At 44.8% G+C, this 21,158-nt stretch overlaps 1 protein-coding gene across 1 annotated transcript in view; it reads right to left on the bottom strand.

Moving 5' to 3' along the window:
- Window positions 1–4,010, bottom strand: part of PLEKHH1 (pleckstrin homology, MyTH4 and FERM domain containing H1) — a 53,210-nt gene extending 49,200 nt beyond the window's left edge. The window contains exon 1 of the mRNA XM_074868076.1: window positions 3,924–4,010. The gene's annotated coding sequence lies outside the window, so the exon portion shown is untranslated. The remainder of the gene's footprint in view (window positions 1–3,923) is intronic.
- Between the last annotated feature and the right edge of the window lie 17,148 nt (window positions 4,011–21,158).

The raw sequence follows: 21,158 nt of genomic DNA, 5'->3' as shown, positions 1-21,158 counted from the left end.
GACACCTGACTCATATTTTGCACATAAGAGACCTGAGATTAATGTTACCTTAAGTATACATAATAGCGTGAGTATACATAACACATCAAGCCCCTCTATCCAGCTATATCCCTGCTGTGCTAAGGAAAACACATTTTATACCCTTTAGCTACAAACATTACCTGTGAGTTATTTTACATACAGGTTGCTTTGCTCAGTAACAGAAAGTTTTCCAGGCAGCAAGTTGCCTGCCTTTCCAGTAATTTCTGAAATACTATTCCAGGTCAGAAAGTAGGTTTAAGTAAAACAAAGAAAAGGCACACTCGTCCTGTACCGCATCACCGAAAACACTCTGTGATAGGAAGACCAGTATTCTACAAGCAGCAGACCTACAGCTTTACGAAATACAGAGGCCATCCTTTCCCACAGCACAGTCCAACACATTGATCTAATTAATCTCTAGCCCTAGCTCCTTGCCAGGCACTGAACCAGGTTACCTTTGGCACACTTCACAACATTGTAGGGTTTCCCTCTAAGGTAGTGCTATCAGTCCTTCTCAAGCCGAGAGAGTGCATTAAGTCATGGAAGGATCCTACAACACCATTAAGTTTGTTTACAGCTAACTGTGTTCTGGACATAGTAATTCAGCTCTCAGATGAAATTCTGTTCTCTTTCATACAGGTATAAAGAGATTTTAGTCTTTATTCATCGAGTTTAAGCCCAAAGAGGACATACAAATGAATGGGATAAACTCTAGTGGCACAAAGTAACATGAATCTGATTTACCACACAGCTTATGCCAGAGCAAGAGTAACTTCCTCATATTCTCCATAACTACTGGTTGAACTAAAATACCCCATTTTGAATAGGAAGTCTAAGACTGGGATAGATGTCCTGAACCATTAAGTCCTGTTCCTTCTCACCGTAGACAACTGCGTCATATAATCTCTTTCATAAATGAACACAGCCCTTCCCTAGAACTGTGCAGGCAGTTTTGCTCCCACTATTCCTGTTGTTCTAGAACCTCACCCCTCTCACGAGCTGCCTTCTAATTACTACCACAAATATAATCATAACCAGCTTGTATCTGTTCATTCTTGTAGATTATCGCCCTTTAGCTTAGCTAATTTTTTCCCTCCCTCATATTTACCCCTTGGTATATTTATAGATGTCAAAAGCTTCTCCTTAAAGACCTCATTCTGCAAGGGTTGAGATAAGGGGCTCTTAGTCTTATTAGAAAAGCTCACCACTTGCCCTCTGCACCTGTTCCAGCTTCAGTGGGTTTCCATCTTTCTCACTCCCCTTCATAAGCACAGGTGACCACAACAGCATCTGAAAAGCAGCATGCAGCCTTTGTGTAAAGGCATTCAGTACTTTCCACTCTCCCAGGGAATACCTCACCTGATTGCATTTGCCTTTTTTACAACCACATTACACTGGTGGTCAACATTCACAGACAAGCCAACACAACTGGAGCAGAGGAATCTCAGCTGGCTCTGCCTTTGCAGGGGACCCATTACAATGATACTGGGACAGATTTATAAACCCCAGCTCTGTGCCAGGTCTCCACAAGATCAAGGATCTCTGTACTACAGGGCATTGCAAATTTTAACAGGTCCATGGTTACACTGTGATTGATTAGCATATCCAGATCTTCTCCTCTGCTGTTTCTAAATAGTGCTCTCACAGGTCTTTGTGCCCACTTTATTACTACTTCTAATGTGTGATATTACTTTGGGTCATTAGAGTTTATCCCACCCTTACTAATCCCCTTCGTCAATCAACTCTTCCAGAAAAATACCTGCTTTTCTAACAGCCCCCCTTTCAGCACAGTGTTGTCACATTCTCTTTTGTCATTTCTTTGTCAATTTTATGATTCTTCTATTAATCCCTGTCTCCTCCACTTAAGCTAATAACTTCCCCATGTGTCATCATATCAAATGATTTCTGAAGGACAGAGATCAGAATTACAGCTTTTCCTCTCTAGCAAAAACCTTACCCTTCTTCAGAGAAAGATTTTGTATCACAATGTCTCACATTTACCCCTAAATTACAACTTTCTTTACAACTTCAAATTTATTCTGAATTCTCATTTACTGTTAAATGCATCATTCCCTCTCCCCCATTCTCCTGAACATAAGCAGTTCATCTGTACTTTATGAATTACAATATCAATTTTGCCAGACTGACTTTCAACCCTTGCTACTGGACCTGCCATTTCTCATGCCTTTTTTTTTGTAATTCTTAACCACCTTAATCCACTAAATTCTTTGATTCCTCCTCTCCCCCACATATTGGTCTTTTTCATACCAGATAAGACACTTTCAGGTGTAGTATTCTTACTTTAGGAACTTGGGAAATAGGAAGCAGCCACTTTATTCAAACAAGCTGAGATTTTCAAAACTTCATTCTTAAATGCCTACAGACACTTCTTAAAGAGTGGCTTGATTTTCAGTGTTACATATCAAACAACTTCTAATGAAGATAATGGGAACTACAGAGTCCTTAGAACTTATTGGGGGAAAAATGACTGAATCTTCTGCTAAATGCAGACATGAGACTTCTGGTTTTGACTATATCTGTAAGTTTTGATAAACATCAGAGACAGATCAGACACTAAATGCTATATCCAAACTAAATATGAATATATTTACTTGAAATGTCCATATCCAGTTGCAATTCTGATGAAGCTAAAATTAATACCAGAATGTCACAGTGTGGGGTTTTTTTGTCTTAGATCAGAATCAGCTGATGTCCCACATATTGGTGGATCCAGACTACAATTCAAAACACTTCAGAGACTTTGTACATCTCCACCTGGAAAGCCTTCTGAGAATAAAAAGCAATTAATCAACACAAAGACTTTTAGGTGCAGATACAAACGCAAGTAAAGCATTTGCAGCTTTGTTCGTTTAGTGCAAACAACGTCGACAAGTGAAACAGTATTTCTGTATTTCCAACGCGAGTGCCTCCTCAGCTCAGGAATCAATTTACCCAGGCTGTTAGACAGGATTCAGTCAGCACAGGAGCGCAGTTCTTAGCACCTGCCAGTAAAATGCACCAGACCCTGCCTGAATTGCAGAGCTGAATACTGGTCTAACTTTCAGCTACCATCTGGCTACGAAAGGAATCAGTAGAAATGTGATAACTGTAACACATGAAGGGAGTGAGATTTCCTCCCATGTCTCTGCATCAACACCCAGAGGGTCAGCAGTATGGGCAATGGTCAAAACTCAGTGTGGAAACCCCGTACTATTAATCAACTCCCTGCCCCCAGTCACCTCATTTTCCACTTCATAACCAGTTGCACCCCCCAGATTTTTAACCCTGAGGCCATAGGAATTGTTCAGACACACGGTCATTTCCCATTCACGAATGCCGCCTGGGATGTGCGGAGCATGGGGAAAAAAATAACGTGACAAGCTGTGGGAAGGGCAAGGCTTGGCAAGGGCCAGGGGGAAAAAAAAAAAAAAAAAAAAAAAAATTCCCTCTACATCAGTGCAGGTGGCCTGAATAGTAAGAGCCAGAAGGCAGGAAGAGGGCTCCCGGATTTGCCATTCTGCCCCCAGAGGTCTTGCCCCGCACACCCAGGCGTCCCAGAAAGACAGAGGAGACCGCAGCACTTACACACATTTACTCTGGGGCTGCGTTTTCCCCTCCTGTGGCCGTTCCTCCCCCCACCTCCTCCACGCAGCTTCAGGGACCAAAGTCCCAGACCCGAAGGCAAACCTATTTATTTTAAGCAGCGAGCCCTAATTGACAGAGATGACACCACATCAGCCCCAGAACGCTCCCGTCAGTCCCCTCACCGCCACCCCGAAGAAAAGCGGGGGAAAAAGGCTACGATAGCCCACCCCAGTCCTCCGAAGCCCCTGACCGCCCTCTCCCCACCCGAGACAGCTCCCCGGGGCAGCGAGGAGGGGGCCCGGGCCGCCCTTCCTCACCTTGGCGGAGCGGGGCGGCGACAGGCGCGACCGGCGGCTCCTGGCCCCGCGGAGCGCGGCGGTGCCGGCCCTCAGGGCGGGCGGCTGGGCGGCGGGCGGGCAGGCAGGCAGGTGCCCGGCGCGGCTCCCCTCCCATTCAGCACTTTCCCATTCTCTCTCCGTTTTCCTTCGAGCGGGAGCGCCCGGCTCGGATATCAGAGCCAGCCCTCCCGAGCAGCGCAGGAACTGACATCACCCGCCCCGGGCTTTTAACCCCTCCTCGGGCGCGGCGGCGAGGCAGGTGGGGCGGGCAGCGCTCTGCCCGGGGTGCCGGGGCGGCCTGGGAGGAGGGAGCGGAGCCGCCGCCGCGCTCTGCCCCTGGCGAGACCATCCCCCCCCCGCCCACCCTGCACCCCCAGGGGCGTCCACTGCGGCCGGGGGTGCGGAGGACGGGCCGGTGCTGACGGGGCATCCCGGGCCGGGCTCCCTGCGGCCCCCCCCGCAGCGCCTGCCCGCTGCCCCCTCAGGCAGGAGCGCTCCCGCTGCCCCCGCTCCCGGCAGCCATCTTGTTCTGCCAAGCGCCTTTGGGCAAAAGCCGGACGGCGGTGGAGGCCACCCCGGGCAGAGCTCCTGGCGACCGCAGGCTTCTTCCACGGGCCTGCCAAACGGGCAAGCACCTTGGGGTCGGGTCTTGTCTCCTGAGATCCCCCTTGCCGTCATCTCCCAGCCTTCAGAGCTGATGTTCCCAAACCGTCCCCAGCGCTGCAGTGCAGTGGTGTTTCCTGTGGAGCAGCCAGGCGGGGAGCTGGCACCCGCAGCGCCCACCTGCCCTCACCTCCCGCCACAGCCCTGAGCGGGCAATGGAGCATCCCGGCTCCAATGGGAGCACCCTTCTTTGGTTGTAGGCAGCCCTGGGGCGTGGGGTTGGTGCCAGGATAGAGATGAAAACCACGCTGGTGTAATGATGGCTCTCCTGACCAGAGACACCAGCCTACAGTACGTGGGTACTTGGGCCATCTCTCACACAAAGTGGCTCAAACAAACAGGTGTGGGGTCTTCAAGCATTTCTAATGACAGCTGCCAGCACATTAAATATTTTATTCAAGGGATAGGACCACTGCTTACTGAGCTACCTCACATGCAGCAATCCCTTATATGAATATATATGGACTTAATATGTATTATGTGCATTACTCAAACAGAGCTGCCAAGGAAGGCTGGCTGCTGGGAGCGAGCCCATGCCCACAGCCGCGTGCTGCCTGCTGCCACAGGCCAGTCCTCGCCACCCCAGGCTGGCTGAGCCCTCTCTCTGCATACTGGGCAGGCCAGGGCATGTGGGAGCGGAAGGGACTGGCGACAGGTGGGGGCTGCAGGACCGGACACCCCCAGAGACAGGCAGGGCTGCAGGACCAGACACCACCAGGGCCTTGGGCCTTAGACCCATGCGTTTCAAAGTAAAACATCATTCATTCTGGTTCAGGTTTAGCAACTACTTGTTACTTTATCATTGGGCACATTACTTCCATCAAAGAGACTTTAAAAGTGAGGCTCTCCTCAGTGGGGGTAACGACAGTCATGCTGACACATGTGGCCAATTTGCATGTGCCTTTCACATGGCCTGCTTTGTTGACATGAAAGGTGGTCTCATCTCCTTGAGAAAGTGAGTGTAGCTTGTTGGGGGAGGGCTGCACCAAAAAGATGATGTCTTGAGTGATTATGAAAGATCCACGAATGCTCTGAAACTGTGCTTTGGCTCTTGTTGAGAGTACCCATGCAAAACAGGACAGTCTGAAATATACAGGCTTGCAACAGTCTATGGAAGAAGCAGGCAGGAGAACTGAACAAAATTATCTCCTAGTACTGTAAGCAACACTATCCACTAGGCATGGTTAAACAAGACCTTAAGTGTGGTTATCTGGTTCACAGATATTGCCTGGTCCGAGATCTGCTATTTATTAAACTTTTGTTGTAAACTCTTTCCTCACATTGACAGTGTGATTTCACTCATGTCTCAGCAGAGAAACAACGGGTAGCAAATCACTTACTATGCACAAATAAAAAGACTGATGTGATTGATTGGTTAAGGTATAGAAATATAACTAAAAACATAAGGTCAAGATTTGGACACTGGAGTGACTAAAGGCAGACTCTGAAATCTATACCTCATTATCCAAATAAGTAGTCAGATTTCCAAAAACTCTGTGGACCTTGCTGTTCCCTAAAGATTGTTTCGCTTTAGATTTCTCATCTGTTTCCAGTTTAATGGAAATTTGGCTGAATGAAGCTGCCTGTTCCTTCATAGCTAAAAGACAATGCATGCATTACGGCGCTGGTTCAGGCAGAGAGCAGGATAGCACCACGCAGAGATGGACAGAAAGCCAAGTGGAGACAGACAAAGAACTGAAAAGAAACAGTCATCTGGCGAGGAGCTCTCCTGTTTGACAGCCGAGCAGGGACAGGCAGGAATACAGGCAGAGATGGAGCTGGCTGTTGGGACAGTGTCACCCAAAGAGACTTCTCCAGCAATTCCCAGTGGAAGGGACTCCAGTTGCCTACAGTCTATGTTATGTGTGAGCCTATACTAACCGTTACTCCCAGTGATCAAGGAATTATAATAAATAACCAGAATCAACATGATTTGTGGCTCCCTATAGGTATTTCAGAGGGCAAAAGGTAGCTTCATGCTTTACAGAGTCCCCTCCTGAACTGAGGCTGGCCAAAGACAAAATGGGAAAAGGAGCTATTCTCTTCATGTTCCCCATCCTATTCCTGACTCCTTTCAGCCACAGCATGCAACCACAGTATTTGTTAAACTGAATTTTATGAGGTATTTTTATTCTTCCTCTAAAGGCACTGGTCAAGTTCTCTCATTTGCACCAGCAAAGCCAACAGGTTTGTATCACTAACTGAAATGTCAATCTGGCCTCCTGCTTTTCCCAGGCAATGAAGCTTGACTGCCAGGACATTCCTCAGCCACTGAACTTTATACAAAGTACCTCCCCAAGAATTGCCTGCACACACCTTGCTTTAACCCCTGGAGGCCCAGAACCACATCAGCACTCACACAACTATGTGCTGCCATTTCTTTAATGGAATTATTCTACAAAGTTGTGCCTCTTCCTGCCTTCTGTCACTTCTGTTAAATTATTTAACAAAACTATTATTTTTAAAAAATTTAATTAAAAATGTGGCTTCCATTAAATAATGCAAATAGAAAAATAGTTTTGACTTCAGAGGGAGAAGGTTGTAAGAACAGCCAGTAGTATCTCACAGTTCCCAAGTGATTTCCCTTGGCAGTTATCTTTAATATGTCTGCTCAAGCTCTCTATGTCAGGTCTTTACAATTTGCAGACAAATCATTCAGCAAAAAATAAAATTTACTATAAACAGTGAATATCTGATCGACAAAACAAACTCTTTGGCAGATCCAAGAGAACCAGCTTGGCACTCTTAGACTACTGTTATCATAACACAAGCACAGACTGCTTTGTTAAGAGCACCATACCCAAGATACCTAAATAGAAGGACAAAAAGATAAATGAGAACAAAGTATCAAAAGATGAAAGCAGAGGAAACTCTTTCTCTAGTAAGCAAAGTTGTCATAGTTCTGCAGGTGGGAGAGAGCATTATGTTCCAGACACAGTGCTGCTGAAAACTTACCAAAGGGGCAAGGACACCAGCCAGACGGACAGAGTCCATGTGTCAGAGCCCTACTGAAGGCTCAATCCTATGTGGGAAAAAGCTTGCACAAAAACAAGACAGTACCTTGAAACACCTGTTTGAAGTACTTGTCTCTCTCCACAGGGAATTTAGGCTTCATATCGTAGTTCTCTAAATTCCACCTATGTTAGAGGATTAAAGACGTTGAAAATGGCCTTTGTGCCTAGTTCCCTCACTCTGTTTCTCCTGGGCTTGCAGTGTGCCGACAGACACAACACAGACCTGCAAACCCCTGCCTTGCTTCTCTTCTAATCAGCAATGACAAGTTCATGCAGCAGAAAATAAGAGACTGGCAGCTGTGGATCACCTCACTGCATAAACTAGTTGCTCGTGGGAGGACCCAGTGGGAGGGCCAGGAAACCATTGCCCTCATGTCAGCTGGTTTTGACCGTGTTATGGTTGTCTTGTCACACTTCACACACAGGACATAAAGACACTCATGTGTACCATTCAAGCCAGGACCTGAGTGAGAGCATGTTTTGTATATACAGTCTTGACTGGCACAGAGCAAAACAATGGAGAATTCCCATTTTCCTTAGGGAGTCATCCCAGGGGTAACTCCAGTGTTATTCACAGTATTAATAGCTCACACCTTGTTTCATCTCTGGATTTCTCCAATTTCAGCTCCAAGTACCAGATTGCATTAGGTCTTTTTCTGCTAGATTAAGAAGCCATCAACTATCATTAGTCTGTGACAAAAAACTTAACTTTATCTTCTCTAAAATACATGGATTTAACATCGCTTAGAATAATTAACATTTCTAGAGCTTGTATTCTCACAGGTTTATCTAGGTCATAGATTAAACAATGGGAGTTTAAAAAGTAAATTTGGGGTTGTTACCAGCTTGCTTGTGTGTGCCTGTTAAGCTCCTGTTCCAGAGGGGAGAAGAAAGGAGGACGGCATGTGGGAGTCTTCAGGCTGAGGAGAAGGAAAACAGTCCTTGCAAGTGTATTTGTTTTGTGTGATCTTTCTGTGTCTGGCATCGGCTGGTATGCAGCCCATAAGGTTCCTGCATACCACAGCACACTTTGAATCTTTTTCTGAGTCCACAGGCTACACCAGTAACTGCTGTGCATGCGATGCCATACCTGATGTGTCTCACAGGTAAACTGTATCCAGCCCAGATGCTGCAACTATGCAGATGGAGCTGGCTCAACAGCCCTTGCAAAATGGAATGTTGTTGCCCTAAGGATGAGGGACCTGGCTGCTCCTGCCAAGGAAAAGGAGGCATAGAAAGAGGCAGGGTGGAGCTGGGACTAGGTGCTGGAAGGAATCAGGGAGAGCCCTGGAGAGTTGGACCTGCTGGTCCTGCAGCCCCAGCGATGTGAGGGAAGGCCACAGTTCTGCTACTCCAAGGAAGAGTCCATATCCCTCAACCCCTTCTTGAATGGTGGCAGCAGGTCTGGCCCCCCAGGAGTGTAGCTCAGGCGAAGTAGGCAGCAGCCTATGGTCATTTTTCTTCCCCAGGTTCCTGTGAAGTGCCAGGCAAATACCTATTTACAGAGCTGGTTCTGGAAACATGGTGCAAAAAGCTGCACCAGGGAAAGAGACCCTAACCATGCAGGGAGCAGGGAACAGATTCTAGATTATTGGTTTGAATTCAAGCCAAGTAATAGAAATAAAACCTGCTACCCTCTGATAAGGAGCAGCAATGATTGTTGTATGGACAGACTGGTCATCTCAGTCCAGTTCTTAAACATCAGCTTCCTGAGGGACATGTTTACTGGGAGTGAGCACTGAGGAGGCAATTAGTGTGTGCTGCAGGTCATCAGAGGAGCTCCACAGTGTAGCATAACATAGACCTCTGCATTGTTGATTATAGTTCTGCATCCACCCATCACTGCAAACAGCTTTTCAGCAAAAATATTCAGACCACAAGGGATCATGGGGAGTGAACTCATGTCCAATCCCCACTAGAGCTGTGAAAAGGGTTGTTGGATGGGAGAGGTTTGGGTAGGCCAGGAGAAGGGCTCGTCCTTGTCCCTGCTGTACCCCTATGGCAGAGCTGGGGGAAAACTCCATTTCCAGAATTGTTAAATTAATACTTTTGGTAAAGTAGGTCCCAGCTTGCTCTCTGTTTGGGTGCTGATCGGAGAACTTCGGCATGGGCACCTGGGGCAGCTCTGTGGTCAGAGCAAGGAGAGGCTGCACAAAACACCATGCTCTGATGGAGGATCCCTGCCTCTCCACAGCGGGTAGGGTGGCCTATACTGGCTGCGAGTGGGGGAGAGAAGACACCAGTAAGAGATGGGGCTAGTCTGTGGGAAGGGTTTTGGCTGCCTTCCCAGCCTTGCACTGAAGTCATGTCTACAGCTGCCAGATGTCAGGATGGGGTGTGGAGAAGAATACAGATCCCTGCCGTAGGACTCCTACTCGCAGAGCCTCCGTTGCTGGAACCAGTGGGCAGGCTGTCCTCCATGGGAGTGCAGGAGGGAGGCTGCGTTAGCTGGAGAGGTTTTTGGCTCCTTTCCTGGTCTCACACCGGAGCCAGGCACACAGCTCCCAGATGTCTGTGATCTGTGCTCTGGGATCTTTCAGGCTTCTGAAGGCATTGCATAAAGGGAGGAACTATTTCACTCCTGCATGGGATGTGGAAACATCGAGAGCCCCCATGGAGATCCCTCTGCCTGCTTCTCCCAGGAGGGGTCACCTGCAGGTGAGCAGCCTTGGAGAGGGCTCCGTCTCTCCACAGGCGAGATCCCCAGACAAAGTACTCTGAGAGCAGCGGTTGCTGAGCTTCCCTGGCATGGCTCTGTTCCTGCCAGTTTCCATGGTGATCCACAAAAACAGCAGAAAAGCACGGATCTCTTTTGGAAGACAAATAATAGAATGCGATGGTGCCTGTGGCTGCGGAGGCGGGGACAACCCCGCTTTTATACTGTTAACTGAGTTCTGGGGTCAGTCCTGGGGCTTCCTCCCGCCCCAAATTGGCAAGGAAAGCATTGCTGTACCATTCCCAAAGGGCTAATAGCAGCTCAAAGCAGTAGCTCCCACTTGTAGGTGTTACAAGCTGCCATACGCAGGTTCAAATGATACTGCAAATTGGTTTTAAAGGACAGCACTGGCAAATGATGTCAGCAGGCAGCCTAAGCAAGCAGTGTCTGATAGTGCTTTGACTGGATGGGATAGTGGGATGAGGAGACCAGAACATGTACCACGTGGCCCAGCATGCAAGCACACACACAGAGATGTGACACACACAGAAAACGTGCACACTGCCCTCTTTTCTGTCACATCTGAAAACACACCAACAAAATCTAAAACCTTTCATCTTGGTCATGGAGGGAAACCATCCATGTGCGAGGAACAAATTCACAGTCTTATCACCAGAGATGTCATGTCACCAAGACTTCACCCACTACCCTGAAGGTCTCACCCTGAGCTCTTCTCTGTTACAAAAACAGGAATCATTATTCAGCACACTCTTCCACATGCAGTTTGGAGGTGCCTGTCTGCCTGCTACGCACCCACCCCCTTGCACGCAGCAACAATTGCCAAACAGCACAGCTGCCAGGGTGAGAGGACACGGAGGGAATGGGTGGAGGGGTGGCTTTTCTGATCCGCATCATTTTTGTGATGCAGTTTAAGATTTCCAGAAAATTCTGGAGGAGGGGAGGGGTAAAATTGATAAAGGATAAGGTGGCTTTCAAACACAGCCAACAAGCATCTTAAAAAAGAAACCTAATTTTGTGTGCCTCTGACTCTGGGCAAAATGTTCTTGGCTCAGTTTCAAAGGTGCCGGGAAATTCAAGGGTTGGGTATCTCTGAAAACCAGTCTCAGGGTGTCTGCAACAGGGTGACCAGAAAAAGGTGCCAATTTTGGAAATGTCATCTTAAATTTTGTTGACTTTGTAATTTCCTATCAATGAGCACTCCCTGGGAGGCTCAGAGATTGATCTAGAACTTGCCTTTCACTCTATGCACTGCCTGAGGCAAAAAATCCTTGTAAGAGAACTCTGTCACCTTGGCTGTTTCAATGGCGCTTGAATTTCATTGTGCTGACTGCTGCCATGCGAGACACTCCCACCCATTTCCTCATGCTGTGCTCCCTTGCCCAGACTCCTGTGAGCCCACAAAGGAGCTTCTGAAGCTGGGGTCGCTGCCCAGCCGCTCCCTCTGTCAGCGATTGCCTCCCCTGCCCGAGGGCAGCCCTGTAACCTCAGTCCTGGTGTGAAGATGTACTGTGTCACCTTGCACCCTCTGAATCCCACGCCGGATGCCGAACAGCTCTAGACAGACAGCTAATTAGAACAGCTCGAGCAGCTCCAACACAAAACTGAGTTGGAGCCTTCTGCAAAGGATGTCGTGGGTAATTTAAAATTATTTGTTTAATTAGTGTTAATTGCACACAGTAGGAGGAGGTCAGAACTCAGCCTGCGAATGCTCGGTCGGCTGGGAAGTGCGAGTTCTCCAGCCATTCTGAGACTGGTCGAGGAGCAGGAGAAGGAGGGGGATTCGCACTTGGAGGCAGGATGGTGGTGACAGCGGGCGAATGAAACTCTGGGCATCTTTTCTGGAGCAGAGGGAGGAGGAGGACAAGAAGTATGGGAGGCTCAGCTGGGGAACCGCTGAGGGGGTGAGCGGGCGCCCCAGTCCCCTCTGCACGGGAGAGACTTGAGCAGGCCCACCGGCCTGGCCGCAGCATCTCTCTCCATGGGTGGTCACGGGCAAAGCTGTCCCACCGGCAGGAGCTTCCTCGAGGTATTTAAGTTGGGGGTTTCCATTCAGCCGTTCCCTTTGGGGTTTTCTTTTGGTCAGAAGTGTCTTTACATGTGTAGTTATTATAAAATACACTGGTAATATTATATATCTATGTACGCATATATATGTAATCATGTACCTACCCATGCATACATACACATATTATCTGTGTACTGCATGGTGCCTAATATGTTATAAAAGTATTACACAAAATCACAAGGGCAACCCCCGGCGGCCCCCCCGCCCCGCCCCCCCGCCCCCGCGCCGTGCTCTGGCGCCACCTGGCGGCGGGCGGGGTTCTCGGTCGGGCGTTGTGTTCGAGGCTGGGACGGGTCGGGGAAACCCACCAAAACCGGGGGTCCTGAGAACGGGCGATGCCTTTCTCTGGTTTAACTTGTCTGTGTGTACATTTTCCGACGGGAAAATGGGCTGTCTGTAGGGGCAGTAGGGTGCAGAGTCAGGCGGGGTAGTTGCCAGGCTCAGCCATGCGTACCTGCGTTCATAAAGCCCTCTGCCATTCTTCTAAGACATAACATCGCTAACTCACGCTCTTTTAAATTGGTTTTCAAATTCCTACAAGCATGAAAGATTTATCTGGTAATATTTTCAGAAAGATTTCACAGCACAAAACTTTATGAGGGCTTCATTTTGTACAGAAAAGTTCCACCATACAACACTTAACTGCATCCAGTGAAGCGTCCTCGTAGGCCATGAAACCTGAGCTGGCTTACAAAGGAAAAGGGGCTCAGGTGAGCCCTTGTGCCTCCTCAGCATTGCGTTCAGTCATTGGCTGAAACACTCGGCGACTCCCAATTTGTCTCTTTACAGTTTAGCAAGTTCTGTCTTACCAGGAAAACAAACTTCCCAGTGGGAAAGTCAGTCATTGCCCTCTGACATAAACACAACTGTGCCTCTGCACGATTTAGGCCCTCTGCTAATTACAGCTAATAGAGATTTTTCTTCAGCTGAAATAAATAGAAACCTTGGATCAGACAAATGTGAGCTCCACCCAGGCTGTTCCTAGGGAGCATGGTGGTGGTACAGCTCTGAGGAGTCAGAGGGGATAGGGGTATGAATGGCCATAGATTTGCTATGGGCTCTCTGTTGGAGGGGTGCTAAGACTCAGCCCCAAACCATGTCTCTAAGACACTGGAGGCACATGCTACTATATAATCCTGACTCAGGGGGGACCTGGGCAATTACTCCTAAAAAGGGGATAAGCATGGGATTGTTTTACCAGACAAATACATGAGACTGCGCAGGGGAGTAGGAAAAGGTGTTTCCAGGGCAATGGTTGCATACCTTAGCTGTGTTCAGTTCAGGCATTAGTTCAAAGAACCAGCTTTGTCTTTGGTGCAAATCCACTAAGCACCTTAAAACATTTTCTAATTTTTGTTAAAGCTGGACCCACTCCCACCCTTACCATAGGTCAAAATTCAAGCCTGATGTTTCTGTACACATCACTGGTCTCCTCTCAGCCTTGATTTTTTTTCATAAGGACAAGTTAACATTAGAGTCATTACCATTTATGTTTGCCCAAAGATTATTTTGCTTCTTAGAAGACATCACAGAAATCAAAAGCCTTATATTAAACCTTTTATAAATTAAGATTTTGACAAAATATTCTTCTGCTACAATTATAATGTGATTCTTCTAATGAACATAAGTAACGCCACCATTAGTGTAAGAAAGGGTTGCTTTTGCTTTTACATCTCAGGGAGCTTTTGAGCCTGTACTGCTAGCTTTACATTCCCTCTGCAAAGCACTCTACAGCCATACAGAAATGCAGAATACTGATTCCAGATTTCTATAGTCTTGTCTGAAATCAGTGCCCACGGTTTACTATCAGGGCTTAGATTGACTAGATTTATATTTAAGGTAAGCCTGCTATCATAAAAAATACTCTGTGAATTGTAAGCACATAGGCATTAAAAGAGAGAAGATTCAGGACATCTTCCACCAATTTTTCTGCACAGGATCAGGCAAAATCCCTCTGCTTGCAAGAGGTTATGCTCACATGGGTTTGTGACTGGGTCTTCCAACTTCTCCAGAAGAGACAGTAGGTTTTGGATAGCAGCATCTGTGTTACTCCTGCAAGCTCATATTCATTCTTCCCAGAGACCAGGATCTCTGGGAACTGCCCTGAATTTCCAGTAGTTGTTTACTCCATTATCACAAAATCGATCGCAGATGGTGCTTTTGATGCTGGCAGGTTGGAAAAAAATAATCTCTTGGTTTATATCCTGAGCACATTTGATCTGGACTGACTGGGTGGAATTATGACAGCCCATCATCTTGTCATTGGTACAGAAACACTTTCCTGACTGCAGTTAACGTTTGGGCAAGGATGAACATTTTCCTTTAAATAGCAAACTTCAGCCTTAAATAGTTACACTTTGCCCTTGCTGTTTGGCTCTGTAGCATACCAAAGACTTAGCTCTTAGCAACATGAAATCCCATCCTAATTAGCTTCTGTTTAACAATACCACTTTGTACCACTCTCAGAATGCCAAGCTCCTTCTATTCTGGGGCTACAGAGGAGGGGAACATTTCATATCAAGCCCAATGCAGTTCAAGACTCTTTCTGTGAAATGGGATATTTTTTTTTTTTAAGTGTAAAGTAGTCCTGTATGTTAAACTTGAGCCGTTCTGTATGAGTAAAAGTCACACTCAAGAAATTAAAGACTATTACCCAAACATAACCCAGTGTAAGCACACAAATCTGCTGTAAGAAGTTCTGGAAAATTCAGCAGTGTCATAAATTTAACATAAATGGTGCATGCTAGACGTAAAACTTGTGTATAAATGGTCAGGTGGTATAATTCATTCCAATTTGACATTCAGCTGGAGAGAAAAATGTGTATCATTTACTCACTGGGGAGTCAGTGAGCATGTATGAAATAAAGTAACTCTCACACATCTGCATTTGCATCAACACTTCCAAAACCTCCCAAGACTTTCAGTACCAAAAGTAGCTCTGTTTAAGACGATACAACTCTTCAAAAAGAAGCAAGGTCTTGGCATACCTAACCCTATATCTATAACCCTAACCCTATACAGCTGCAGTTTCATGTCTCATGGCAACTTAGTGTATTTTCTGATGATAAAACTTCCACCATCACTTATAGGACTGCTTATTTGGTCCATTGTTAGGCACTGTTCATGCACATATAGACAGACACACAAACATCGAAGAGGAAGTAATAAGAGACCTTACACTGAAATCTTAAAAACATTGGCATAACAGTGTCACCATCTGAATGTATAGGGCTGGCTTCTTTTTTTTTTTTTTTTGAAGGCCTGGAGAATCACTTGCAGAAAGCAGCAAGACCCATGTACCTCCCTAGAATAAAAAATAAACAAGATGACACATGCAGCTCTGCCCACCATAAATGCCAACAGCTGATGATGATCATTCACACATGTGGTTTTGCATTTGGTCCTTTTGTTATGCTACCATATATTTTCCTCACCTTACAGAAAAGTCCCTGGATTCAAGAAAAGTTTCTTCTCTGAAGCCATGTGAAGATACATGGAGTGACAAGGCCAAGCTATTTTTCTTTTCAGCCTTTCCTGAAAACTTTTACAATCTGTTTCACTTACTATCCTTGAAACTTTGACCTAATTTCCATCCACAAATCTACTCTCCCAGACAACATTAATCACAATAATGAAGACTGTATGGTGACCCCAAATTAGTCTGTTTGCTTTGAGTTCTAATGTTTTGTGGTTATATAGAATTCCATCATTTTCTATACATTGTGAAGTTGTGCAACCATCGTGTTCACGTTCTTTAAAAGAAGTCTTTATATCCTTTAAAATGAACAAAAGAACCCCTTCTTGAAATGGGTTTGGTGCCTCTTTTAAAGGAAAAACTCCACTATCATATGACACATTCCAACCACTGTAGGTAAGTAAAAGCAACCTGAAAAAAAAAAAACCTTTGCTCAAAAAGCTTTGCTGAGATAAACCTAAGGCTGCAAGTTTGAGTGGATATTGGAGCCACTGTAAATTGGATCGGTCTTGGTCCTGAAATGTAATATCCAACAAAGCTTCATTTTTCAGATCCCAGTGCCCATAAAGCCCCGGAGGCGGGGGCTGAAATTTGTTGAGATAATTCCAGCATGTTTTGGTCTTTCAAACTTTCAGTGGCATGCGGGGTGCAGGTATGAAGCATGCATCAGTGCACCCCTTGACCCCTGGTCTGTGTGGATGACAGACAGCTCCACAGAACTATTATGTTTGCCTCAGATGATAGAGCTAAAAGACCGTGTGCTTAGCCAGTCTGGGGTCTGAATAAGGGCTAGCTGGTGGAGGTTGCTTCCAGATAAGATTGTTGGAAATTATTCAGTGTCACAGAGAAACCCCTATTAGCTCCTGTCAGTGACAGAGTTTGTATTTGTTACTCAGCCTGGTAGCCTGTACTTTTTTTTCAAATTATTACGTTTGGACACCCAGATATCAGCATGGACAAAAATCTCAGAGGAGCTGTTCTGACGCTGTAAGAACTTTCTGCAGATTGTTTTCTCTCCCTCTGTCATCCAGCAGGTGGGAGGAGATCAACACAAACAGTGAAATATAGGGCTACTGAGTGGATTGTTCCCCGGGGACGCCTGATTTGCTTGTGCACAACTCCTCAGGGGATATCCAGTTGCCCTAATTTTCATACAACTATCCACCAGCCTCAGGGAACATAACAGCACCATTTTTTACTCTCTTGGAAAGAAAGGAGTTGGGTGTCACAGTGTCAATATTCATGGATCACAACAAAGGGACACAAGAACTGCCCGGCAATGTCTGCACTGGGGAATTGCCAGCTGGGGTTACAGGACTGCTGTCAGCAGGTGGGGGCAGCTTGGACATCGATTCATCTACCTGCATCTTTTCACTAGTTTCATCAGTTATTTCTGTGAACACAGCTTCTCGGGACATCCAGAAGACATTGTTCTGCTATGCCAGAAATGCCCTAAAAAAAGATTAGCACAAGTCTAGTAAAGTTTCTCTGCCATAAAGTGTTAACTTGACTGCTGAGCTGCCCACTTGATAATGAACTTTGGTCATTTTTCCTCATCCTGGTATGGGGCAAGGGCAGTGAGAATACAGGGACCATAAAAATTGGGAGAGAGACAATAGTAATGGACCTGTTACAGTGTAAGGGAGAAGTGAGGGACAGCATAATCTGACCATGGAAGCAGGGCTTGTGAATTCCTAGTTTATCTGAGTTTTATTTGTGCTGCAGTGATGTTTGCAGGTACGTAACAGCTAAATGTTCACAGAATTACGAGCACATAAATGTTTTGTAGTCAGTGCAATATAGTTAGTAGTGGTGGTTCATGTCTGGGATCATGCTAGAGAAATAGCTTAATTTGAGAAGATGTACTGTTTCTTTGTCCTCTGGTCTTATTAGGGGGTTGAGAAGAACATCAAGTGATGGTTAAGTCTGTACCTCCGAGACTGGCTAATAAAGAACCCTTAATTGCTTGTATTAGTATAGATATCCCTTAAGAAAAAAGCCTACTGAAAATGTAGCTGACTCCAAAAGGATTTTATAAGCTGATATCATCTTTGGCTGTGTTAAACTATGATAGAATATTTCTCTCTAATAGCATGCCCAATGTTACAACAAAATTTTAAATGGCTTTGAATCAAAAAGCAACTATGGCATTTTTTCTGACAAAGCAAAACTCAGTACTGGTGCTTTTACTCTCAAATTCCCCTTCTATTAACTTGCATTTTTCCTTTGGAAGGACATAAAAGAGGGATTTTAGTTCCCATTTACAAAGACAACTAAGAAAAAACTTCTGAAAGCATTTGTGTGTGTGCATAGGTGTGATAGAGGTCAAATTATGAAAGAAGTGAGATTTACTTATGCATCAGCACCTAATTTGGGCTTCTTTCTGACTCTCATTTGACCAGTTTAGGATCTGTCTCATGTAGTTAGGGTGTTATGAAACAGAAAGTACCTAGTTTGACCAACAGTCTGGGATTATTTTGCCTGACTTCAGCTACCCAAAAGTCAAGAAACAGGCCTGAACTACTCATCTGGCTCCACCTATCATCAGTGGAGGCAGAGGAACTTCTTCCATCTCCTTAGGATGGAGTGCATCAACATCCAGAAGTGTCCACCTCTCATGACTGACTAAATAGAGAATTAAAGCAGATGGAAAGCAAAGGATCACAATATTCTTGTAGGCAAAGAACAGCTAATATAGAATGAAGTTACTGGGATGTAGATGTAAATATATCACATTAAGAAATAGGGACAACTCTCCGCGTTTGGAGAACTGTTAAGTACCGGATCAGTCCACAGATGAAGTCACAACTAATGGTGCAGGTGACTCACAGCTGGGGAGCTGAAAAGTGCATCAGGACCTTTGCTCAAGTTCCAGCTCACTTCATCTATTTTTGTGCTTATATATTTGAGGCTGATTTCTCATTACCAGCATCAGTTGTACTAGTTGTAACTGGAAGTTTTGCAGGATGACTGGGAATATTTGGTATCTGGAGCATCATTTCTGGTCTCTTCTAGAATAGAAAATTACGGTTTCAAAGTTCACTGGGCTGGATATTGTTAATCTTGCATTTGTAGTCAGTGTAAAATATCTGATACTTAGATATTTTATATTATATGACAGAAAGTCTCATTTCTTTTGGACATGTCATGAACTAAGCATTCTTCAGGGCTATGTACTTACTTAATCCCATGAAACTCCTCACAAAAAAGTTCTCCTTAAAAACTTCACAAAACAAAAACTTACTCTTTAGACAATATCACGGCCATCCCTATGCAGTCTATGCTGGTGTGATACCTATTGATGGGGAGCTTTGCTGTATAAGATATAGATGAATATTTGATGAAGTAGTTATTTATTTAGTGCATCTGTAGAGACAGACAGCCTTTTTCATGTGACTCTTCTTAGTCATCAAAAAGGTTTGGGACCATTTGGCTTCTACCCCACCTGACCCATTGACGTTTGTTGGGATCATGTGTTTGTTGTGGGACTGCTACCAGGACAGTGACAAGATCTGAAAGGAAATGAAGGAAAGGAAAAAGCTACATTTTTAAAAAGTGCAGTAATCTCCTTGTGTATCACTTTGATGTGTTCTTCATCATATGCATAGATACAGCAGCTGAAATAGATGATGAGGTTAGGTGGCTGCTCGTCCAGGCTCCAGTCCTGTGTGATGAACTTCAAACAAACTTCTCTGTGCCTGAGGCTTTCGGCGTGAATGGGAAAAATATTCATATGTAATGCATTCTGAAAGTGACATAACAAAAATAAGGTAATGATGAAATATCAGCAAAGATATTCAATGAACAGTGTAAAAGGACCCTATTTCTAGTGGAACTGTTGTGTAACTCAGCCTTATGGACAAACTGAACCAATGTCACAAAGATCAAAGAAAGGAAGAATTCTTCAGCTGCTGCTAAGAGTGGGGGTAGCAGCACAAAATCAGAGATATTCTTTGTTAAGAAGAAAATTACTTTAACCAGCATTCTGAAACCTGCTACAATAATTTATGCAGTAAAATATCTTGTTTTAATTTGCCTCCAATGAAAGAGTGAGTAAAGGAGGAGTATGGGAAGGAGACAGCGTAAGGAGGATATGCACTCTCTTAAGGACAACCATTGAGTATTCTGGAATTACTAGTAACTCAGATCCACAGGTGCTTTAATGCATAATGGCTCAATGTACTAAATAATAACAAAGCATAAGATACCATTGGGAAAGAAGAGTGTCTCAGAGACCACTGAATCAGATTAGAGAACAGGACAAAACACAGCAAAGCTGAGGAAGAGAAGCTCAGACAGAAAAATATGGAAGATAACTGGAAGCTGTTTAAGAGTCACTGGATTAAAAACAGCCTCAATTTCGTAAGTGTAATAGAGAACAATGTTGTTTAAAATGCCATCCTGGGTCAATGTATGAAGTGAAGGCAGAGTTAGAAAATAAAAAGCATACATAGAAAATGGATAAAATGGGAAATATATAGCAATCAATATAAATCAGAAGTTATATAATGTAAAAATAGACAAAAAAAAAAGACAACAGCGGAAAATCATTGGCTGGCAGGCTTTAAGACAATAAAATGAGTTAAGACTATATTAAGAACAACAGAAGTCTTAAGAAGGGTACATGCTGCTGCTTGATGCAGATGATGAAATGATAATGTTGCAGAAAAGACAAATATTCAATAAATATTTCTGTTCTGCATTTGGAAAGAAGAAAGATGATGCATTTATATCACATGAGCTGATGAAAAATTTTCCACTCCATTAGTGACCAGAAGGAATGTAAAGTATGTAGTGGGGGTAAATATTTTAAAATCAGCAGGTCTGGATAGGTTACAAGGGAATACTAATAGAGCTTATTTAACTGATTTCTAGCCTGCTGATATTGATATTTCATAAATCCTGTAATAGTGAGGAAATATCAGAATACTAGAGTAGTGTCTGTTCTATGCCAATATTAAAAAATGGCAAAGTCAATAATCCCAATAGATGTGCACCAGCAAGGCTAACAGCAGTTCAGGGAAAAAAATATTAACTGATAGAACTGATAGAGAATCCTCTGACAAAGAATAAGAAAATCTAGGGATGTATTTTCCAGCATCAAAACATTCTTGACCAAAAAAACCAGTCAATAATAATTTAAGCATCCCTGACATGAGCTAGAAGATGACTAGAGATGCTCTTAAAGTACTTTCTAGCCCTACCTTCTGTGGTTCCATGAAGAGATGACATGTTACCAACAGAGAGTCCTCACTGGACAGAAGTGAATATATGTACAGGATGTGAATTCTGCTTGACTTAATTTCTTAAATTGTTTTCT

Source organism: Strix uralensis, chromosome 4 (assembly GCF_047716275.1).
Source record: "Strix uralensis isolate ZFMK-TIS-50842 chromosome 4, bStrUra1, whole genome shotgun sequence".
In the NCBI taxonomy this organism is placed as follows: Eukaryota; Metazoa; Chordata; class Aves; order Strigiformes; family Strigidae; genus Strix; species Strix uralensis.
The sequence above is the reverse complement of the archived record's forward strand: the minus strand, read 5'-3'. Positions and strand labels throughout refer to the sequence as shown.